We start from the raw sequence: 233 nt of genomic DNA, 5'->3' as shown, positions 1-233 counted from the left end.
AAAAAATGTTTAATGGTTATTTTTGAGAGAGAGAGTGAGCGAGCGAGCATGAGTAGGGGAGAGGCAGAGAGAGAGGGAGACACAGAATCCAAAGCAGGCTCCAGGATCCAAGCTGCCAGCACAGATCCCGATTCAGGGCTCGAACCCAAGAACTATGAGATCATGACCTGAGCTGAAGTCGGATGCTTAACGGACTGAGCCACCCAGGTGCCCCGAAGGCATGTATTTTGGCT

This window comes from Suricata suricatta, chromosome 11 (genome assembly GCF_006229205.1).
Source record: "Suricata suricatta isolate VVHF042 chromosome 11, meerkat_22Aug2017_6uvM2_HiC, whole genome shotgun sequence".
NCBI lineage: Eukaryota > Metazoa > Chordata > Mammalia > Carnivora > Herpestidae > Suricata > Suricata suricatta.
Note: the sequence above shows the minus strand (reverse complement) of the source record.